We start from the raw sequence: 23,449 nt of genomic DNA, 5'->3' as shown, positions 1-23,449 counted from the left end.
ACACACACACTGTGAGACCTACGTACTTTGTCAGACTACAGGCAGAGTATTGCCTAGCAACAACATCCCAAAATACCCTGAACCCAGCCGTCAGTCCCCATAGTAACCTGGCAAGGAGTTGGGAAAGCATTAGACTATGGTGTTATCATATACAACAAGGTTTCTCTGTGCTAGCTTTCATGCTGAGACAAGACTACAGCTGATTTTCAAACTTTTCATTGTCTAGGATCCCCAACATAATGTATTTGTGCAATGGACCCCCATCTGAAAATGTTTGGTGCCAGGGACCCCCGCACAAGATGTGTGTTGTTAAAAATAGCTTATAGAATAGATCGACTATTTTCAAATAACCGATGTATATAGGGCTAAATTGGTTGAACTGATTCTTTTGCTGGGAACCCCCTGGAAACCCCTCAAAGGCCACTGGGGGTCCCGGACCCCACACAGTGTTTCACTCGTTTCAAAGCTCCACTAACTGAACTATTGACCATATTCACATGGCTGCCATTCTGCTGTTATACATGATACTCTGTGGTTTTCAATGGTTTTGGCGGGAGATATCAAAAATGGCCGTCATCGTCCACCTAGCATGTTCTAGTACTGTATGAGAGTGAGGACTGTAAGAATGGAATGTGGAATTGCTCATTCCATCTCAATGGCACAGTTCCAATGTATGAAACTATGCCACTGAGATAGAACGAGCGGCGAGATCAAAGCGCGTCGCGACTCTCTTCTTCTACGGCTCTGCTATAATCTTATTACCTGATGATCATGTTTCATGGCTTGAAAAGAATCATGGCACCCTGTCTTTAAAGTTGTCCATTCAGTAGCACACATACAGTATACAGTACATGCACGCCCTGCGGCTGCAACAACATACTTCTGCAGTCTGCAGTGCTGCGCACCACAGCGTGCTGACAAACCAGCCTCGTTTGCTGGTCCGTCAGTACAACTGACACTGAACATCAGCGCCATGATGCATTAACATTTACTCCAATGCAAGTCAAAGTTGTTGCGTTCGGAACAACAACGAAACGGAGGAATGTATAGGACATAAATCACTTGGAATTGCCTAATAGTCGCCATGGCAACTGTAACCAGGATACGGAGGCAGTGACAGGGGTAGGGTTGCTAACAGCCGGCGCCACAGCAGTGAGGGAGGGGGGAGAGAGAGTGAGAGAGGGGAGGGAGGGGGAGACAGTCAGACTTAAGCACACCAACCCCATATACATGTAGCATCCCTATTCAGGGGGGGGGGGGGGGGACAATCGCAGAATAATAGCCGATCTACAAGCTCACAACACTCGCTATGGTCGGCTATTTTCGGCAAAGAGATGTAGGTATAAATAAACAATAGTGTTTACTAATGGAGAGGGAGAGGGAGCCAATTGAGACCCATGGGAATCTGGTCAGCTAAGAATAGGGTTTAGAGAGAGCGAGAGAAAGAGAGGGAGAAAGGTGTCCAGAAAGGTGTGTTTCATCACGCAGAACACCGTGGAAGACTCGTGATGCAGAGAGAGAGAGAGAGAGGCCCCATAATGATGTATGGCACAATATGCAGTAACGGTGCGGGGTTGCAACCTAATATCTTAAGTTACGACTTGACACAGAAGCAGTCCATCATGCTGACTTTACAAGTTGATACAAATAGCTGGCTCAATATTTTCCACAGTCTGGTGCTTGCTATGAGCATTGCTCTTTAACGGCGCGAAGTAAGGCAGGAGGGTTCGCTGCACTGTGGTCCCACAGATCAAAGCCAACCTTTAATATATAAAAATATATCAGAAGAACTCTCCCTCGTTAGTGCACAGTTTGCTCCGTCCATATTCAAACGCTATTGATCTCACTATGTAACTGAGGCTGGGACATCATTAATGCAGCTCGCGCAGCCTCTCCGCTAATGCTATAAGTGTCTAGATCATATCTAGAGCTATCTGGTGCGTCCCTGCACGTTACCCTCAATATTCTATAAACGGAGGGGAAACGTGGTATAGATTACATAACGGGACTATATGGGACAAACACGTGACAGAGAGAGATCGTTGCTGCTCGTATACCGTAGTGCAGGCACGTGCACACATAGACATCAGAGGGGGCTTGAGCCCCTGCCCTTAAATCCGTCTGTAAAAAGTGCCCTCTCCAGATCTTGAATGCAGTTTTTACTATGGTGAAAGAAATGCTAATGCCCTCTTTCCATGCCATAAGTGAAGGCAGCATTCAAGAGAATTGCCTTGTCCATAATGTCCAAACTCTCCTGAACTTTAATGCAGCATCTTATGTTGAAAGAATTGCCCTCTCTGTGTAGAAATCCATGACGTTACGCCACAACTCCAGAATTGACCGAAAATAGCCGACCTCCGAGCTTGGAGGTCTGCTATTTTCTACATAATATATTAGTATATACTGCTATATTTCCACCTAAAGGCCCTTTTAGGAATGTCAGCCCCTGCCTCTCTAACATTCTCTGCACGTCCCTGCCATAGTGGCCTATACTGTAGGCTGATCCAGTTCCAACACTTACTGCTTACTGTACAGTCAGTCACACCCAACGCAATGTCGAGAAAGCGATACAGGGGAGCAAATAACCTCAGTGGCCGCTAAACGTCGGAGGGTTAGCATGTTCCGGAAATCCTTTGGAGGGCATTTTGGCTTCAAGAAGCAATCCAAAAATGATCTCTCCAGCAAAGTGAGTTATAGTGCTCTTCAAATGCCTCTTCTTGCAGGCCTGTCGAGGCCTTGCGGTCAGGTGTTGCTCTCATAGAAACAAGCGGGGGGAGGGGGGGGGGGGGGGGGGGGGGGGGTGTCTGCTGTCTACAGGCGGGGCTGCTCAGCCTCTGCTGAGCAAGCGCTCACTAAACAAACGGTTTATCTTACCCCACCCCCACCACCCCCCCACGCTGAATGTCAATGACACTCACACCACTGCCATGTCACTCTCACTCTCACTCCTCTCTCTCTCCATCTGCCCTTTCTGTCTGTCTGTCTGTGCCATACTCTATCTCTCTCTCTGTCTCACTCTCTCACGCTCTCCCTGTTTCTCTCTCTCTCTGATTTGACCTTTCTTTCTCCTCCAGCCCTTCAAAGTCTTTGTAATCTTATAAAAAAACAACACAATTTCTAACTATTTGACTCTCTCTCTCTCTCTCTCTCTCTCTGTCTCTGTGGTCTGTGGAGGCTGACAGTGAGTGCGGCTGATGCGTGAGGGCAGCAACATGGCTGGTGAAAGCAAACAGGATCACTGTAGGGTCGTCATCTCTCCGAGAGCGACGCACACCACCTTCCCTTTTGTCTTTGTCATTCTCAATCTGTTCCTTCTGTCAGCAACACACACACACACTCTCTCTCTCTCTCTCTCTCTCTCTCTCTCTCTCTCTCTCTCTCTCTCTCTCTCTCTGCCTTGTCTGCCCTTGAGGCAACCTGAGTACTACAATGTTATCAGTCGCAGCTCTGCCTCATCTCTCCTCTCCTCTCTTCTCGTCTCCTCTCTCCTCCCATCTCGTCTCCTCTCTCCTCCCATCTCTTTCCCTCTCTTCTCTTCCCCTCTCCTCTTTTTTCATCTCATCCCTGCTTCTCCCCTTTCTTCCCTATTTCTGGCAAAGAGGTTCGGTGTAGAAGGAAAAGAAAGAGACTATGTGTTGACGGTTCTGAAACAAACATTAATTCAACATACACTGATGACAGTGCTGTCAAACAAGTCTACGCAATTGCATAGATTATATAGTGGGGGTCCCTGCTTCATCTCTCTCTCTCTCAGCAAAGGGGTCCTTGGCCTGAAAATGTTGAAGACGCCTTTTCTATTAGTCCAAGGGTCTTCAACAGGGGGTCCGGGACCCCTTGGGGGTCCTCAGAGTTACTACAGGGGGTCCTCCAAATCTTTGTGTGATAGAAGCTTTTTTTCTCTACTTTTTTATATTAACCACTTGAACCCTAGCGTCTAGAGAACTTTAGCCAAGAATAGCAGATCTACAAGCTCACGCCTCGCAGAAAGAGGTTTGGTGGTTACACCCCGCCACTCCGACATGTCTCCTTTCCGACATGTCTCCATTCCGACACTAACCCTATCTCTAACCCTAACCCTAAACTTAACCTCTATGGAAGTGTCGCCACTCCGACAATAAGAAGTCAATTTCGGAGTGGCGACATGTCGGAATGGAGAGCGACACCCAGGTTTGGTGTAGAGGAGCTGTAGCTGACACTGCTGTCCTAGTCGTCTCCTCCTTGCCTTGTCTCCTTGTCTCCTGCTCGGTTCTCTCCAGATGCACCGCACGCCCACCCAGATGCACAGTCAAATCATCAGCCCACCTCCCTCCATCCCTCTCTCTCTCATTCGTCCCATCCCTTCCCACACTCTTTCACTGCGCTGTCCGTCATCGCCACCCGCAGTTTTATTCCTCCTAACCCGTTTAGACCAGCATCCGTGTCACTTTCACCATTATTTTATGCTTTAACTATTAGCATGTAGATCTGCATTTGTATTTGTTTTTAATCATGAAAATGTGTGCAAATCTTTGAATATGTATTTTTTGAAAGCGAACATTTGTTAACTGAAATATTTCCCCATGGGTGGTCCCTGATACATAATATTTTGAGATGGGGGGGGGGTTGACATGAAAAAGTTTGAGAACCACTGACAGAGAAACACAAGTTTTTCCAAAAACCTTAGAAGGATTTAGAAGACATTTATAGAATCGGGAAGAATTTTCAAGATCTTTCAAAAATAGCAGATCTACAAGCTCGCAGCGCGGCACTCGGTGCCGCGCTGTGAGCTTGTATATCTGCTATTTTTCAATAGTTAAAGCATCCAATAACGGTTAAATTAATAATTGTTAATAACGCGCTCCCGGTGTTGACGGTCTAATCTACCACTCCCTCCCTCTATTCTCTCTCATCCTCCCTCATTCTCACTCTCCAACCTCCCCTAATCCCCTTCATTTCATCCTTCATCTCTATCTCTCTCTCTCTCTCTCTCTCTCTCTCTCTCTCTCTCTCTGCGGTATCTTTCTCTCACTCCGCTTTTCTCGCCGTTCCCTCAATTACAAGACGAGTGGATCTCACCTGCGACCTCAGCAGCAGGCAGCGCCGCATCGCAGCTTGCACACACATGGCCGTTTGCGAGCACGCACGCACGCACGCACGCACACACACGAGCGAGCGAGCAAGCATGCAAACGCACAGCGGGTGTAACCGATCCAATCCACTGCCTGATCGATCTGATGAATAGCATGCCTACATTTCCCCAACGTCTTACCATCTAGAGTAGACCTCCCCTCCATCTCTCCATCTCCCCCGTCCCCTCCATCTATCTATCTCTTTTCCATCTCACCCCTCCCATGTCTCCAGCGTGCCTGTTTTATACTTGGCAGTGTTGTATAGTAACTAAGTACATTTACTTAAAGGAGTAGTTCACCACTTTTCAACCTGTCTTCATATAATAGGTCCTCACTAATGTTCATGATAAAATATCACAATTTTTTTTCTACTCCAGTCCAAGTCTCCTAGGAGAGCTATGGGAAGTTCAGAATCCATCGTCTTGTGACATCATCATTTTCCATAAAAAATAATTGATCAAAATTTTTGAAAAAAATATTTAGATTTTTATTATCGCGAGAACAATGGCTTCCACTTTAAAATTGCAACTTTTCAGGAATAGAAAGCCTGCAGTTTCTATAAGCAGGATTGGCAATCGATGATGTCACAAGACGATGGGTTTCTGACCTGCCCACAGCCCTCCTCTGAGAAAAAAAAAGAAAAGAAAAAGCTATTTTTGAGTGAGGACCAATTATATGAACATAGGTTGAAAAGTGGTGGAGTGCCCCTTTAAGTATTTTTTACTTTACTTGAGTATTTCCGATTTCCAGTACTTTTACTTCTACGGCACTACATCTCGGATCCAAATATTGTACTTTTACTCCACTACATTTATTTGAAAACTTTAGTTACTAGTTATTTTGTAGATATAAATTATAATATTATATAAAACATACATAAACCTCTTTAGTCCTATTTTATGCCTTGGCTGTTTGAAAATAGCCGATCTACAAGCTATTTCAAACATCATGTACTTTTATTTTTGGTACTTTAAGTATATTTTGATACCAATACTTTTGTACTTTTACTCAAGTACATTTCGGGACATATTCTGTTACATATCTGTAACAGAATATTTCTACAATGCCGTATTGATACTTTTACTTAAGTAAAACATTTGAGTACTTTTTCCACCACTGATACTTGGTTGTGCAGTCCACAGTCGTGCGTGCGTGCGTGCGTGCGTACGTGCGTGCGTGCGTGCGGCATAGCATATAGAGTGTCGGGCCACTCTGTTGTGCTAGCTGGCAGCCAGGTATAGCTTTGTTGACGCTATATCTCCTGACACACTCTGTCTGTGTGAATGTGATAAAAGTGTGTGTTAAAACGGTTGTGTGTTTTAAGTGTGATGTGTGCATGAGGTAAAGTATTCACATTTTCTTTAGTCCTCTGCAAATGGGAGAATGTGCTTGCTTACACGTGCACTTGCTCTCTCGCACGCGCGCCGTGCACACAATGAAAGCACCAGGCCTGTGTCTTTGAACTGCGCTAGATAGCACCCCAACGCATGTGAAGTGTTTGATTCCTTCATCCATGCAGTCTTAGTATGGAGAGAGAGAGACGGTGAATGAATGATAGATTACAGAGATGGATGCACAAAGACAACAACAGACAAAGAAAAGATCAAACAAGGGCAAGATAAAAAAGCCCTTATACTGTCTCGGAGACACTAAAGCCCGGATCAGAGTCTACGGTGGAGAGCTATCCACCGCAAATTTGAGGTGGAAAGCTTTCCACCTCAAGTCAGAAAATAAGTGCAGGCCATCATAGTACGCCACGGTGGAGTCCTATTCACCGTGACTGACGCGTGATTTGGAATTGCACATGAGTTCTGGGCAAACCCCGCCCATGGAAGCTTTTGATTGGCTGAACTGGCGCTAGGGAGCGCTCCTGTTTGTCCGCTTGGACCGCACGGAGGTGCGAGGTGCGTTTATCGTGGGCTTGCCCAGGCCTTACGGCCTGGGCATAAATATAACGATTGCATTCACCACGGCTTCGTAACTCGCGCGGCGCTCCGCCGCCCGCGCGGCCCTGGCCCGCTCTTCGCGGGCACTCGCGCCTGCGGCGCTCGGGCGCGAAGAGCAGGACCAAGGTCCGCTGGCCTTCGCGCCGCTTGCAATGTCGTGGACAATAATCAAACGGCTCCGCCCAGAACTCATGTGCAATTCCAAATTAAGCGTGACTGACTAGTCTAGATTGACCAATCAGTGAACGGGGTGTAGAGCCTGTCTGTCTGATAGTAAAAACAGAGAGATGTGTTGGGACTCGAGGTGGAAAGCTCTCCACCGCGAGGAATTATGTAACGTTGTAGTTTCATGACTCAAAAAGACTCGAAAAGACTACACCGCGGTGGATAGCCTTCCACCGCGGACCCGACTATGATCCGGGCTTAAGCGTGCACTGCATGGTTATATCAACTATATAAACATGTCTGTGTGCGCGTGCGTGCGGCGTATAGATTTTTATAAGCTACTAATCGATTAGCCTGATTAACCACTTAACTAGGGGTTAGGTTAATCAGACATATTGATTTAATTCGTTCATACTTACTACTTGTATCCACAGCTTTATCAAATCGATTAGTCTGATTAACTATGACAGCCTTAATGTGTGCCTAAGCTTGTGTGCATGCACGTTCACTGTGGTCGTGCTTTTGACCTTTGTTAGTGTGTGTGCCTGTGTGTGTGTGTGTGCGTGTGTGTGTGTGTGTGTGTGTGTGTGTGTGTGTGTGTGTGTGTGTGTGTGTGTGTGTGCGCGTGCGTGCGTGCGTGTGCATGCGCTCGCGTGCGTGTGCGTCTTCCTGCTTGCTCTTGGGGGATTTGGCGGGGTTATATCTGCGCACCTGTTCCAAGCTAAAGCTGGAAAGTACTTTTTGTTTTTCCTTTTGATAAATTCATCCTGTTCTTAAGTTCTTAACTGTAACAGTGCGCTGGCATATGGTGCAAGTAAATCTATAGGGTTTGTGTTTGGTGTTTGTTTAAGCTGACTGTGCGTTCCTCAGCTCATAATACTTTAAAAGAAGCATTTGTTCTTGGTTTCCAGTTGTTGTTTCTTTCCATCTTGTCATTATTATTATAATTTTTTCTGTCTGTTTTGTGGTTTGGCTTTTATTACACTTCAATTCTCCACAGACTATTAGGAACGGCAGGGACTCTGAAAGGGCACACTTAATGACTCCATGCTTAATGAAGTGTGTGTGTGTGCGTGTGTGTACATATACATCTCTCGCGTTCACCTTAAGAGCATCTGTGCGTGTCTGCGGGAATCGCCATTAGCGAGCTGCTCCGCGTAGAACACCATTAGCGCAGTGTGTGTAATCGACTTAATGTAAGTAACGTTCCACAGTTTATAAACAAGGGGATTTGCATTAGCTCTCTAAAGCCACTTATCAGAGCACGGTGGTAATCCATTGATCTGATAGCAGGTATGTGTGTGTGTGTGTGTGTGTGTGTTGTGTGCCTGCGTACGCACGCACGTGTGTGTGTGTATGTGTGCATGCGCGCGTGCAACTTGCGTGTGTGCGCAATTAATAGTCTTGCTTCAGTCAAAACCACACCCAGTGGTGACCAAATCAAGTTTAACCACTTTAACCCCGCTATCTCTATTTTTAAATATTGAAAATGTTCAAAAATTGCACTCCCAATGTAAATGGTGGATTTCTATAGCGCCTTGATCCAAGCCAAGGCGCTTTACAATGATGCATAACATTCACACACATTCATACACCGATGGCAGAGGAAACCATGCAAGGCACCAACCTGCTCATCGGGAGCAATTAGGGGCTCAGCAGTATCTTGCTCAAGGACACTTAGACACTAAAGCCCTTTGCGCCCTTTTCGTTTGCGGCATGAATAAAACGCATTGGATTTGGTGTGCAAGGCTGTGCGGAATCGGCGCTGCGGATCCAAAAAGGAGTCATAAAAGGAGTGATGAGTTTTTTACCGCATGCAACAAGACGCACGAATCGAACTGGGTTCGATGGAGAAAAAAACGCACGGCGGCAGCCACTCATCGCACGGCTAATTCGGAGCCGGTGTGCATGAGGTCATAGAGAATCATTGTTTTCTTTTCAAAAAATGATATTGTCCGTTTTATCCGTGCGGTTAAACGCGCCTGTGTGCAAAGGGCTTAACTCTGGGGGAACCCGGGATCGAACTGGGAACCTTCCGGTACCCAAGCTGGCCGCTCTACCTCCTGAGCCTCTGCCGCCCAATGTGTCACGACGATGCAACTCGTTGTGAGCTTGTAGATTGGCTATTGTGTTTTTTTGCTATATAGGGCTTAAGCGTGGCCCGACATGCGTTCAGCTCCTCCGAGAGGCAAGCATTTGCATCCGAGATGGTGGCAAAGATAAAGAATACCATACTCTCTGTGTAAATGTGTTGCTGAGAGTGAAAAGAATTGACCTGGTTTTGAGAAATAGTTTGCCTTTATTGCTGTGGTTACATTCACGTTCTGTTTGGATGTAGGCTACTCATAACTTATTGTCGCCTTCGGGTGGAAACCGACTATTTAAACTCTTGTTTGAAAAAAATGAGTTAAAATAGTGAAACTAGACGACCTACAAGCTTGTAGATAGGCTAGTTTCACTACTTTTGTGCGACACTCTTAAATGATGAAGTAGGGCAGTGGTTTTCAACCTTTTTCATCAATGACCATTATTTATTCATCATTTGAGCCACGGACCACCATTTGATGAGATTTAGCCTTTCAGACCCAAAACCTGGAATATCTTTGTTATAGTTGGATAAGATTTTATCCACAATTCCATACTTTATCGATGTGGCACCATAGGAGAGATAACAGGCAAATGTTGACCAAAATATAACATTTTCTACATTTTCTAATTATGGAGACCTCTAGTAAGTTAAGTAATGTAGATCCAATAATTTAACTCTTGAGAGCGTAAAATGAAACCAAATGGACCCGCAAGGGTCAATCTTTTCATTTTGCACTCTCAAGAGTTAAAGATCCATTTGGTTACCAGCTCTCCATCATTTAGCTGGGGACCACCTGGAACCCCCTCAGGGACCACTGGTGGTCCCCGGACCGCTGGTTGAAAACCACTGAAGTAGGGCATTAATTCTGATTCACGTAAAAACATAAAAGTTGAGACATGGCGATATGCGATTTCTGCCCATGTGGGCCTTTACTCTTGACATTTATACTGTGTAAATATAACACACAGTAAAAATCCACCATCCCTCATTTACATAGAATGTACACAGGGGCGTCACAAGGGGGCGGGGAAGTGGGACTGAGTTACTAGGGCCCAAGGTGGATGGGGCCTTAAGTATTTAGCTTTTGAAAAATAGCAGATATACAAGCTGCGAGCTTGTAGATCTGCTACTTTTGAAAAGTCGTGAAAATGTGTGCAAATCTTGCACACATGAATATATGTAAGTGAACATTTGTAACTAAAATTTTGCTTCTGGGGGGGTCCCTGGAACTAAATATTTTGAGATGGTATTTGAGCCAAATACATATCATTTTCAGGGTCCTTCACGTGAAAAGGTTTGAGCACCACTGACATAGAAACATAGAGGACTTAGAAGACATTGATAGAATCGGGTCAAAAATATTCAAAGACTTGCACACATTTTCACGAATTTTCAAAAAAATAGCAGATCTACAAGCTCGCAGCACGGCACTCTGTGCCACACTGTGAGCTTGTAGATCTGCTATTTTTCAATAGTTAAAGCACAAGGTGGGCCCCCCTGAAGAACATTCATGGGGCCTTGTACCCAGGGCCCAGAATTTGGTGCGACACCCCTGAATGTACATTCAATCCGCCGCCGTACCTCCGCCTCCGCTGGTGCCATATTAGAGGGTGGGTGGGGGAGACTACGTTCTAAAATGGCTGCAGCGACAGTACGACATCATCACAGACACTCTCTCACAGTCTCACACTTAGTTAGAGGCTTGTTAGGGCACACGCATGAGCCCTTAGTCATAATAAGGGCCCTCATTACTAGGTGAGTGCTTGCATATCGAAACAACAGCAAAGCGTGCATAGCAAAACACCGGGCTGCCCACACACTCATAATATAATTACATGACGCACGCACGCACGCGCACACACACACACACACACACACACGCGCGCGTGCGCGCACGCACACACACACACACACACACACACACACGCACGTGTACGTGTACATTCTCCAGGGCAGGAACAAAAGAACGCCCACAGAGAGCGCTCTTCCTCCGGCAGCCATAGTGCACGTTAGCCCACGCGTCCTTTTCATTACCATCCTTCTTTGCCGTCATCCCTCAAACCTTCCTCACCCCCCTCCTCCTCTTCCTCCCTCGTTCCCCTCACGCTCTCATTCTCTCTCTCTCTCACTCTCTTTAGTCATCCGGAGAAGTGTGTGCGTGCGGCCGGAACGCATTGAAAAGTGCACAGAGAGTGCAAACGGCCGGTGAGAGATAGACAGAGGACAGTATAAGCCCGGGAACGGATGGAGAAAGAGGTGGGGAGAAGGAAGAGAGGGAGAGAGAAAGAGGTGGGGAGAAGGGAGGGAGAGAGAGAGAAAGCAGGCATGACGGAGAAGGGGAGAGGAGGCGAGAGATGGAGGTGGGAGCAGGGGCGTCACAAGGGGGGGGAAAGTGGGACTGAGTTACTAGGGCCCGAGGTGGAGGGGACCTTAATTATTTTATACTTTAGCTATTGAAAAATAGCAGATAAACAAGCTCACAGTGCTGCACGAGTGCCGCGTTGTGATATCGTCTATTTTTGAAAAGTCATGAAAATGTGTGCAAATCTTTATGTATTTTTTAAGCAAACATTTGTAACTCAAATATTGCTTCTGGGGGGTCCCTGGAACATCATATTTTGAGATGGGGGTCCGTGGCCAAATGTATATCATTTTGGGGGTCCTTCAAATGAAAAAGTTTGAGCACCAGTGACATAGAAACATAGGTTTTTCAGAAAACCTTAGAAGGATTTGAAACATTCAAAGATTTTCACGGTTTGTCAAAAATAGCAGATCTACAAGTTCGCAGCGCGGCACTCGGTGCCGCGCTGTGAGATTGTAGATCTACTATTTTTCAATAGTTATATAGCACAAAATGTGAGTGAATCCTTGTACCCGGGGCCCAGAATTTTGGTGCGACACCCCTGGGTGGGAGAGAGAAGGGGAAGATTGATAGTGTGAAGCATTTTGGTTAAAGGAGCGATTCAGAGAAAGGAAGCGAGCCAGATGGAGAGCTGACACAGACAGAGAGAGAGAGAGAGAACAGACTTAAAAGGAGGAAGAATATGAAAAGGACCGGTGTGTGAATGAGATGGAAAGCCTGGGGTTGGAGAAAGCAAGCGGGGTCTGGGGTGGACTAATAGTGAAAAGCGCCGCGTGTTTGGAAAAGGGGAAAAAAGGGCCCGGGAACAGTCGGCGTGTATGAATGTGTGTCATTAGGCGGATGGGCAGAGAAATATGTAAAGGCGATAAACGTGTGAAGGCCACCATCCATCACTGTCGGATAGAGGGGGGACGAGAGAGAGGGAGGGGAGGGCTGCGTTTGATTAGAGGCACGCATAAAAAGGGAAAAAAGATGGAGAGAGAGAGAGAGAGAGAGAGAGAGAGAGAGAGAGAGCAGGGACGTCAATTGGGTATGGCAGGGGTATGCAGCTGCCAGGTGGAAAATAAAAGTTACTTTTAAATATAAATCCATGAATGTCTCTTTGTCTATCTGTGCTGGTTATTATGTTGTTAAATTAGGCTACAGTAAAATAACTACAAATGCAACATTTTACAAAATGGTCACTTTAACAAGGTAATAAGATAATTATATTCTCCACACTTGTATTCTCCTCATCTTGACAAAATGGTATATTCCCAGTTTCCGCAGGTCAGCTGCACAGGTGCAGTGCATTATTCTTAATTGTGGCACGTTCACTAACATGCCAAGTTTAGCTGCACTTGAACAACCTTTCCAGGCTGCCATATCCAGCCGTAGAAACGGGGGGGAAAAATGTACTTCTTAAAATAAATGTATCATATTTTGTTGAACTGACTGGATGGAGAGAGGAGAGCCGTTACAAAAGAATGGAGATGAGAGAAACAGGAAGTTGAAGGTGTAATGGAGGGAAGGAGATGGAGAGCGTAAGATTGAGATGGACTCGGAGAGAAAGAGACAGAGACAGACAGAGAGAGAGAGAGAGAGAAAGAATGAAGATGAAGGCATACAGTAGTAAGAAGAGGACTGTGTGATTTAAGAGGCTGCAGTCACAGCACGGCTCCAAAATAACTAGGCTCCCTCTGTGCAACTACACTCAACTAATTCATACTTGACTCCAGTGTGTTCACGTGTGTGTGTATAATGTATGTGTGTGTGCCTATGAATGTGCGTGTCAGAGGAAGGGTGTGTGTTCGTACATGCATGCCGTTGTGTATCTTTGTGCACGTTTGTCGCTACAGTGGTACAACACGAATGCCATTCTTGCACACGCAGTCATCCGTGTATTATTGAGCTATTTTGTGAGATGAGTGAGTGTGTGTACTGTAGCCTGCGTCTGTGTGTCTGCATGCATCTGCTTGCGTCTTGACTAATTCCGTTTGGAATTCCTTTTTCGAGAGCGTTTGATAATTGTACTCCATTTCTGGAACGCCCTGCACTCCAGTTTTGAAGCTTTCTTTTTTTCCCCTTGTCCCTTTGGGAAAGGTTTCACAGCTGCACCAGTTTGAGCAATTAGAGACATGATTAGAGACCACTTTTCTCTCCATTTGATGCACATTTTAGCAGAATGGCAGGTGATGGTGTCAGGCCTTGAAACATGAATAAAACAAGACGGGAGTTTAATAACCGCGTGGCCTCCAATCTTTAGCTATCGACTTAAAAAGTGTGCAGTTTGCGCTCTCACAAAATGACAGTGTGGTGTTCTCGATGAGTGGTAGTTAATCGTATGCGCGAAGGCCGTTGTTTTCTCAGACGGAAAATAGAAATATAGAAGCTCGATGAAATGGGTTTTCAATTATACCTCTGCAGCTGTTAGTATTACAGGAATGGCCACTCCCAGTGCAGAGTGTTTGTTAAAGACTTTATTCGAATAAATTGACTGTCAAGTACTGATAGCCGCGCCATTTATTCAGGGATTTATTGGTATTTACATTTGTTATTCATTTAAGTTTAGCTGTATTTTAGGGGCCAAACATCAGCTTGTTCCTGCAGAGAAGCCTTTTTCCACTGGAGTGACCATCTGAGGCTCTAGTTTACGTCCAGGTGGTTTCGCTGGTGACCCGCCGTGACTTGAAATGATGGGGCGAGAAGACCTTAAGCAGTGAACCGTATTGAAACTAGGCATTTCACTTTTCTGGTTCATGATTTCAATGGCGCCCTTTATTTCTGCTTGATGTGACTCCTCCGCATGTGCCCGTTGCATGGCAGTCACTTGTGTGTGTGTGTGTGTGTGTGTGTGTGTGTGTGTGTGTGTGTGTGTGTGTGTGTGTGTGTGTGTGTGTGTGTGTGTGTGTGTGTGTGTGTGTGTGTGTGTGTGTGCGCGTGTGTGTGTGCTCCTTCCATTTCATTTGATTCATCTCTGGGCACTCAAGATGGGGCTAATGCAAACAGAGACAGACAATAATAATCTCCCGTGTTGTTGCTCCTCAGAGAACCGTATGATTGATGTTATTGCCATGCCCCTATGTCTCTTCAAAGGGCTGTGTAGGCATCCCTAAACACAATCACCGCCAAATGAATTATGATAATGACTAGTCTAAATGCTATATTCCCTAACCCCTTTTACAGGCAAGAGCATTCAAGGAGACACTCGTCATCTTAGGACATTACTTTACCAGTCATGATCTCTGCTTGACTGAGAAAGAGAGAGAACCATCACATTTGCTCTAAGCAGGGATCAACATTCTGTTGCCATTTGAATCCATTCAGAGGTAGACATTAGATCAACAAGCTAATAGGGAGCCATGTGACTGTCTCAATAGCAGGGTTGTCAAACTGGCGTTTTCAGGGCTGCATTACCACTTGTGCTTGGATGCTATACAGTCCCTAGCATCCAGGAACAAGTGGTAACAGTTAAGAATCTTTTCAGGGTCACACTGCGACGCGTTGTGAGCTTGGAGGTCAGCTAATTTCGGTGTGTGAAACCACACTGAACTAAGCATAACCAAGTCAATACTGGAGATGTGGTGTAATGGCATGGATTTCTACACAGAGAGGGCAATTCTTTCAACATAGGACGCTGCATTCAAGTTCAGGAGAGTTTTGACAAGGCAATTCTATTGAATGCTGCCTTCAGGTATGGCATGGAAAGAGGGCATTTGCATTTCTTTCACCATAGTAAAAATTGCATTTATGGTCTGGAAAGGGCACTTTTTACAGACAGATAAAAGGGCAGGGGCTCAAGCCCCCTTTGATGTCTATGTGTGCACGTGCCTGCTGGAGCCTGACCTAAGCAGTGAGTGCTCTGTTCTGTCTGTCGGGGCCTCCTGTTTCTCCCCCATTGCAGCGGTTCTGTAATTATTTTGTGCCTTCCCCTTGAAAAGCTGCATGACTGCGTCGCTCAGGGATTAGGAGCACTGTTACGAATCTATTTCCCAGATAGAGGGAGAGCGAGCGAGCGAGTGAGAGAGCTAAATTAATTAGGAAAACAATGGCAGAGAACAGAGTTTCCCTTGGCACGTCAGCAATCGAAGCAGTGCCAAGGTGGGTTCTTAACCATGATCTGCTTTGAAAGTCTTTAACTATAAAGTCTTTAGCTGTTCCTGATTGTCTCCTTTCAACAGTACAATTCTCTCCTCGGGGTTCAAACTTGGGTTAGATTCAAAGAGAATTGTTTTTTTCTTCCCCTGATTGAAGACTCTTTCTTTAAGGTTCATCTGTGTCTACCTTGGCTCTGAAATAGGATCTCAGCATGATCTATATTGAACGTCCCCGGCAGTAAATGGCTGTAGTATTGTGTTTTGAAATAACATGCATGGATTGCTAGCGCCAGCTGCCCAAATGGAGTCAAACCCACAGAGTAAATGAGCCACATAAAGTATAGTAAGAATAGCTCTAGGGATGGCTTTTCCTGGCATATTTTGGGAACGACCAGAGTAATTTCCCCCCCCCCCCCCCCCCTCCCTTGCTGCCTGGTAGTCACATTGATGCCATACCGGTGTCGTGATTTGCTGTGTTTTGGCATTTGCGTTGCTTGTACAAAGCTAAGTTCGATTTCAGAGAGTACAGAATGGAGCATTGTCAACGGCATACGGTTTTGTTCTCTTCGCCCCACATTTATCTTTAGACGCCACCATTGATTTTACGTTGTGGGATGAGTGAATAGCGGGAGGGTGAGGTGGGGGGCAAAGCAGTTCTAGTTCATTGTCCCTGTGCCTCGGTTTGCACCGTGTGTAATTTGTCATTCCCTTCACGGACATACGGGACGGTCTTCTGAGGCCCTGTCCTAAAGGACATGGTATAACCCATATGATGTAGTGCTCTCCCGAAGCAAATGGGTTTACATTCACTAGGGATGCGGATTTGGAAATGGCACAGATCCGTGTTGAGGATAACTAGAGCTGTAAGGAACAAGGGGGATAACTTTGGGTCACAGTTATTTGTGAAGCGGTTCTTTGATTTTGCTCCCGAAATGTGGCCTTTCGACAAAGCACACAGTGTCCTTTCAATGAACTCGTAGATGTAGTTAATCATGTACAACAGTTATTCTCAGCCTTTTTGTATTTATTTCAAGGGCTCCTAGTTTGATTTGCAAAAGGCCACAGACACCAATTTAATGAGTTGTATCTATATCTATATCCTCATTGTTAATTCAACTAGAGTGTACAAATGGAACCGCTTGGCGGTAGAGACCCATAAGGGTGAATTAGGTTCCTAACTATCAGGCATTTAGCTGGGAATGCCCTGGAACCGCCCCAAGGACCCCTGGGGGGGAGTGAGTGATATGTAAACTGTCAATGATTACCACAGAGACTATGTCCATAGTTTACTGTTACTAGACCGAATCAGTGGTTAGGAAAGCAAAACATGTCACCCCCAATTTGTAAATGAATGCTGTTGAAACTTAATGTAATGGGCCCGTTGATCCGTGATGCTGTTAACAGCATACACTGTTGGGCCCCGTTCCAAACACATACAGTATGGAGTGTTTAATAAGTTTGGAATCGGGCCCAGTGTGGATATTTGTATGCGCTTTGATATTTTCGGGGAGGTTTGCTGAAGGTGGAGGGGCGGGGGGGAGGGGGGGTTGTGAATGAGAGAGAGCACAACTCTTATCTTCTGCTCTGCCTTTTGCCTCATTTCTGCTCAAAAACAGGAGATCTATAATAACTCACAGCATGCCTCGCGTCTGCAAACAGATCAGTGGTTTTCAACCTGTGGTCCTTTAGGGGGTTACAGGTGGTCCCCGACTAAATGATCGAGAGAGTTGGTAACCAAACGGACCCTCGTAGATCTTTAACTCTCGATAGCGTAAAATGAAACCAAATGGACCCTGAACGGGAACATAAATTATTGTTAAACACCTGCATTATTTAATTTATAAGAACTCCACACAATTACAGAATGTAGAAGAATTGTTATGTTTGATTGACCTGTTATCAGTACCTACACAGCATAGAATTTCCTTTTTTCAACAACATGGAAATTGTGGACAAAATCTTATCCAACGACTTTTGGGTCTGAGAGGCTTAAATCTCATCAAACGGTGGTCCGTGGCTCAAATGCAGAATGAATAAATAATGGACCTTGTTATGAAAAAGGTTGAAAACCACTGAAATAGATCAATAATTTCAGTCCGTGACTCCGTTGTACATTAGGCTTTTCTGTCCGCATTGCACGTTGCTCAACCATTTATCCTGTTTGATCCTCTAAGTATCTCTCTCTCTCTCTCTCTCTCTCTCTCTCTCTCTCTCTCTCTCTCTCTCTCTTCCTCTCTCCCCCTGCTTTATTGTCTCCTTCATTTTCTTTCTCTCCTCTTCCTCTCTCCCACCTTTTTTTCAACCCAGTTCTCTCTCTCTCTCTCTCTCTCTCTCTCTCTCTCTCTCTCTCTCTCTCTCTCTCTCTCTCTCTCTCCCCATCTTCCTCCCTGTCTTCTCTTCCTCCCTCACCCATAATCCCTATGTGTACTCATTTGCATAACTGTGGTAAATAAACACGACAATTGGAAACTCTGCTGCAAACACCAGTGTGCGCGCGCGCGCACACACACACACAGACACACACAGACACAGACACACACACACACACACACACACACACACACACGCACACACGCACACACACAGTAAGCTCTGAGCTGTCACCATCTCTCTCTCGCCCAATCAGTAGCCCTGTGGCGCTAATTATATGGACCCTGATTGGCTGACACTGCAGGAAGTTTATGGCGCACGCCTGTGTGTCTGTGTTGCTAGCAGCGGTTTGATGATTCAGCACAGCACAGGGCTTCCGAGAGGGAAGTCCCGACTGCAAGAGACAATGGCCTACTCAAGACTCTCCATTCTAAACAGCGGGTCAATCAAAAGACTGCTTTGAATTGCTGGGACGCTCGCATCGATTAGTCACACACACGCACGCACACCAAATTCTGGGCCCTGGTGGGTACAATGATTCACTGCGGGCCCCCCATGAATGTTCTTCATGGGGGAAGGGGGTTTAACCCATTTAGACTGGGAACGCATTATTACGCATTATTTTGTGCTTTAACTACTGAGAGCCAGTCATCTCGGAAAGTACAGCTTTAGACAGGGACTGAAAATACCTTTTTTTTTTTTTCTCACTAAAATGTGATAAAGCCACTAAAGCATTTCATAAATTTCAGGCTACATTTCACTTAAACGCCAGAGCTTAACTCTGCATGTAAATAAGACTTTTTTTAATTAATGTGAGAGATCGTCAGGTCATTTGCAGGTTAGAAATTTATTTAGAACTTGAATATCTCAAAAGTAGTATTTCAGCATGGCATCATTCTATAAGCCATATCTTCAAAACTGTTGGGTCAATCTCCACAACCAATATATCATTTTGTAGCTATGATCCCCAGCTTTCAAATGAAATGAAAAAATGAAAATGAATAAAAATCCAATGACTGGCTCCCAGCCAAATTAGGACACAAATAGCAGATATACAAGAGCGTGTGTATCTGTTATTTCAGGTGAGCGACAATGTCGTCTTACAATGGAGCCTGAATGAGACGTTACTCATTGCTTTCACTGCTCCCTTCTTCTCCTCTCTAAAATGGAGGTGCTGGGCACACTGTCACTTTACTGTCATCTGAGGAGCCCCGCAAAATCATGTGGGGACCTGCAGGTTGAGAACCACTGACAGATGAGAAAACGATGTTATGTGAAGTTCAGGCCATGGATAGGAGAGGTTTTAAGTGACTGGCATGTAATTGTCAGGGCCACTCTTAAGCCACATTCAACCCCAGCATCATGACTGCAAACAACACAGACACATCAATCTTCCTCACAAACTGACCATTTGCAAGTTGCGTTTCCCATCCCACCGGGCCTAACCAGATCCTAGTCTAGAGACGCACATAAACATTAGCCCATCAATACCTGCTCCACAGTTTCATGTGCCTTCCTTTGATTGACATCTTATGTGACACAATCTGAATGGTCCACCTGTAGATCCACCCATCTACTGATCCTGACACGCTTATAAACACATGTACTGTAACAGAACAGAACAGTGTTAAATTAACGCCTACGTTCTAAAAACTAGCTATCACTACGTTTTACTGTTACGCTCTTTTTCATGATGCCCTCTCGCTGTCTCTCTCTTTTCTACCCCCCTCCCCCTCCATTCTCTCTCACTTGACTTTCTCACTAATCCCATCTTGCAACACCTCTCATGCCTTCCCTCTCTGTTCCACTTCTCCTTAATTCCTCTAACACACCTCTCTTTCTCCCTCTCTAATTCTCTCTCCCATTCTTTTCTCTCCTCTCTCTCTCTCTCTCCTTTTCATCCGTGCGAGTGTCAAACCTCACTTCTCCATGTCTCCCTCCCTCTCTCTTCCCAGCTTCTCATCTTCATTCCACTCGTGTGTCCTGCAACACTCTCTCCCTCTCTCTTTTTCTGTCTTTCTTTCTCTCTCTCGCCCGCCCGCGCCCACCCCCCTCTCTCTCTCAGCATCCCTCCAGTGGTTGCCGTGGATACGGTTCGTTCTGCTTATTGGGCGCCCCGCTGTGACTTGTCTACTGTTTAATTACTCATCCTCTCATCCCTCCATCACTTCATACCTCCGTGCCCTCTGTCGCTCCTCCCCTCCACCCCGACGGTCAGCGTTTCAATTAGTTGGTCCCAGCGTCCACTCCTCTCTCTATCTCTCTCTCCCTCCCTCCCTCTCTCTCTCTCTCCTCCCCATTCATCACTTCATCACACCTCCCCGCTGCTCCCTCCGTCCCAAGACTGTAAGTGTTTCAATTAGTCATCCTCCTTAGCCCTCTCTCTGCCTCTCGGTCTCTGTCCATCACTCCCACCCACGCTCTCCACTTCCTCCCGTGTCGTTGCATTGTTGCACCACACAACCACAACATAATAGTGTGGTCATTCATTATGAAATGAATGAATAACCGCAATTCTATTATTCACAATTAGGGCTGGAGCTTGTACATTTTTATTGACAATGAGCACCTTATCGATCCTGCTTATTGACCCGGGCTTTTTATTGAGCCCGCTATTGAGCGTTTTGTGGGAAGACGTGTGAGATGACAGATTCTTAACAGAACTGGCATCTTTTTTTTATAGACAAGTGGTGAGTGAAGGGCTTTGCACACAGAACCGTTGCGTTTTTTCCGTTTGCTGCATGATTAAAACTCATTGGATTTGGTGTGCAAGGCTGTGCGGAATCCACACTGTGGATCCAAAAAGGAGTCATAAAAGGAGTCAATGAGTTTTTTACCACATGCGACAAGACGCACAAATCGAACTGGGGTTCGATCGGGAAAAAAACGCACCGCCGCAGCCACCTATGGCAAATTCAGAGCCGGTCTGCATGAGGTCATAGAGAATCATTGTTTTCTTTAAAAAAAAGAAATCGTCTGTTTTTTTCTGTGCGAAGAAAACGTGTCTCTGTGCAAAGCCCTTGACTGTGTGTTTATGGCTGACCACTATAATTTTTCTGGAACGCTGTTTTGGGTTTGTTGGTCGTTCCCTCACATGGCGCCTCTCTGAAGTGCTGTCAGTCTAATTAGTCACCCGCCATAATGACGTGCCCAGAATAGGGAGGCCAGGGTTAATGTGGTTAATCCTTCAGCCGTCAATATTTTACACCTGGCCAACTGTCCATCAACCTCTGTCTGTCAACCTCTGTCTGTCCATCCATATTTCCATCCATCCATCCGTTACTCTCCAAATATAATTAATTGAAACATTTCTGTCATCAATTTTGTCTCCCTCCTTTCTTATCTTCGTCCACCCAACTCTTATCTCTTCTTCTGCTCTACAACAGTGGTTCTCAACCTTTTCAGGCCACGGCCCCCAAAATAATCATATTTTAACTGGGGACCCCCCTCCCTGACGAGCACTAAGAGTTGAGCCATTACATTTTGTCTAACACTGTCCTATTGTTGCGAGGCGTTGTGAGCATGTAGATCTGCTATTTTCACAATTTCTGAATGCCTCTAATATTTTACAATTTGGCCAATGTTTAATTTGACATCTTAGAGGTATTAAAAAGAAATGTGCAGATACCCTCTATACACTTACATTTTATGTTGGTTTGTTTACTGTTGAGTGAGAAAACAATGTTGCACATTAAGCTAATCCTCTTGGGACCCCCCGAAATAATGTGGCGACCCCCCTGGGGGTCCCGACCCACAGGTTGAGAACCATTGCTCTACAAGGTGCAGGTATTCATCATCACCTCATCCTCCCTTACTCTCACCTTTCTCTCCTTTGTCTTCCTCCTCCCTTACTTTAGTTATTTGATCGTTGCATTCATCTGTTTCTATCAGTTGTATTGTTCTGTACTCCCAAGCCGTCCATCTCCCCATTATCCTGCCATTGTCCGTCATGTCGTTAAGGACATCGATTATATTACTCATCTCATTTCATCCCTCTATCCTTTTATCCTGTCATCACGTTCTATCCTTCTATCTATCACTCCCCGCTCGTCTGTCCATCCCCCCCTCCTCTCACTTCTCATCACTTGGCAAGTCTGCTTTATCAATTCTTCCATCTCATCTGCCCATCCATCCATCCATCCATCTTTCAATCCATTCCTCCACAGAGGACCTGGGGCCAGGCTCCTCATCCTTTGATCCTGTCATCACTCTACATCTCTATAGCTGCTTATCCATAGCCCCCATCTTCTCAGCTGCCAAGCTGGCTCTCCTCCCAGGCCTCCACACCTATTCTGGCCGTATAGACCAGTGGTTGTCAGCCAGTGGTCCCGGGGACAACCAGTGGGCCTTGAGGGGGTTCCAGCAGGTGGTCCCCAGCTAGATGATGGAGAGTTGGTAACCAAATGGAACCTCATAAATCTTTAACTCTTGAGAGTGTAAAATGAAACCAGATTGGCCCTTACGGGTGCATTTGGTTTCATGTAACGCTTTCAAGAGTTGAATTATTGTTATGTATCTGCAGTGCACTACTTAATTTACAAGATGTCTACACAATTATGGAATGTAGAAGAAGTGTTATTTCGATCAATGTTCGCCTGTCATCTCGGTACAACATCAATACAGCATGGAATTGTGGACAAAACCTTATCCAACGACATCTAAATATTCTAAGTCTTGGGTCTGAGAGGCTAAATCTCACCAAATGGTGGTCTGTGGCTCAAATGCTGAATAAATAATGGACCTTGATATGAAAACGGTTGAAAACCACTGACATAGACCGACTGGCTTGCTGGCTGGCTAGCTGGGTTGGGTGTATTCATACCCAACTTGCTGGGGATACTGGACCCACAAAGCTAGCACCAACAGTTACTGAGACGTACCAAATACCGGCACACCACAAATACTTGGACCCCAAAAAAACAAATATTGCAGATGCAGGTTATATCCGTCAGACTCTGTGTCTTAGTGGTCTAATGGCTGAGTAATATTGATGTAACGTGACTCCTCTGTATCAGCTACTGTGTGTTTCCGCCTTGCCTGAGTGAAGAGAGAAGGCATCGAGTGAAATCAGTAAGGGATCATAGCTTTCTGCTAGTTGACACCTCCATCTATCCATCAGTCCCACAGCCATTTGCATCCTATCATGCGTCTGCTCTCCATCCATACATCTGCCTTATGTGTAACCATATTTCATCTGACAGTATCATATGGTACTGTAATTGCATTTCTCATGGTCTTGCGTTGCGTATCGCCTTACACGTGCCCATGGAGTTGCCATAGTTGTTAACTATTGAAAAATAGCAGATATACAAGCTCACAGCGCGGCACCGAGT

At 45.5% G+C, this 23,449-nt stretch overlaps 1 protein-coding gene across 1 annotated transcript in view; it reads left to right on the top strand.

Annotated features, from left to right (window-relative positions):
* The window catches only part of LOC308297681 (pyruvate carboxylase, mitochondrial-like), a 550,569-nt gene that overhangs the window by 342,421 nt on the left and 184,699 nt on the right, over positions 1 to 23,449 (top strand). The gene's annotated exons all lie outside the window — the stretch shown is intronic.

The sequence above is a fragment of the Nannobrachium achirus genome (assembly GCF_963921795.1).
Source record: "Nannobrachium achirus genome assembly, chromosome: 14".
Classification (NCBI taxonomy): Eukaryota; Metazoa; Chordata; class Actinopteri; order Myctophiformes; family Myctophidae; genus Nannobrachium; species Nannobrachium achirus.
This window is presented reverse-complemented; position numbering and strand designations above follow the sequence as displayed.